The sequence below is a fragment of the Charadrius vociferus genome, unplaced genomic scaffold (assembly GCF_000708025.1).
Source record: "Charadrius vociferus isolate BGI_N301 unplaced genomic scaffold, ASM70802v2 scaffold1158, whole genome shotgun sequence".
In the NCBI taxonomy this organism is placed as follows: Eukaryota; Metazoa; Chordata; class Aves; order Charadriiformes; family Charadriidae; genus Charadrius; species Charadrius vociferus.
Genome location: NW_009649701.1, coordinates 15,782 through 16,815, shown reverse-complemented (window position 1 = coordinate 16,815; position 1,034 = coordinate 15,782). Strand labels below are relative to the sequence as shown.

Here is a 1,034-nt window from a genome sequence, read left to right as displayed (position 1 = left end):
AACCAACCGCATGGGAGAAGCCAAGAGACCTCTGGCACCTGGAGAAGATTACTGCTTGCCAAAAAAGCTCTAGAGACCTTGCTGGAAGTCATCTCCAACCCCGAGCAACCTTGACCTGCCACCAAAAGGGCTGGAGGAGCCGGGAGGGAGGCTGAGCTGGTACCTCGCAGCGCTTGGAAGTGGAGGGCAGGATGGTGGGAAGTTGATGGATGACACGTCTCCGCGGCAGCTGCTCCATCCTCTCCGCTTCACAAGGGCGCTGGAACAAATCCAGAGGTGACTTTGTCCTTCCTCTCAACCCATCGCTCCCCTCACGGAGCTGAAATATGCACCAGGAAGAGTGGTGGGCAGAGAGCAGGCAGCGGGCAGAGAGCAGGCAGCAGGCAGAGAGCAGGCAGCGTGGCCAGAGCAGAGCTGCAGCCGCTTCTCCCCGTATCAAAGAAAACATCCCTGGCTGCAGCCCAGGAGCCCCCACCAGCCCGTCCCGCAGGGAGAGATCTGTCTCGCACACGAGATGCCCGCAGGAATCATGCACGGAGAGACACCATCACTGCCACGCTGGGCCTCAACACCGGCGAAAAAATCAGCCGAATCCTGCTCTCAGCAGCTCCGTGTGACAGGAGCGGGATGGGGCATCCGTCATCCGCTTTCCTTGGAGATTCCTTCTGGATCTGAAGAGCCGTGCCAAGACGGATATCGATTATCCCTGGGCGGAGGAGCCAGTGCTGCCCATTCATCTGAGGGCTGAATCCTTTCCAAGAGTGAATTTCCCATTGGAGAGCAGTCAGCTTGCGCTCTCCCAGGCAGCGAGGAAGAGGATGCTCTTAGATAAGCACGAGAGAAGCACAGTTAACAGGTCTCTTGTGTGCTTAGAGCCCGGGGTGCAAGGACAGAGAGCAGCCCTGAGGAGAAGGACTTGGAGGTGTTGGTGGATGAGAAGCTCATCATGAGCCGGCAACATGCGCCGGCAGCCCAGCGAGCCCCCGGCATCCCGGGCTGCATCCCCAGCAGCGTGGCCAGCAGGGCGAGGGGGG

General features: G+C 59.7%; 1 protein-coding gene across 1 annotated transcript in view; it reads left to right on the top strand.

Annotated features, from left to right (window-relative positions):
- The window catches only part of LMNA (lamin A/C), a 6,497-nt gene that overhangs the window by 3,780 nt on the left and 1,683 nt on the right, over positions 1 to 1,034 (top strand). The window lies entirely within an intron of this gene.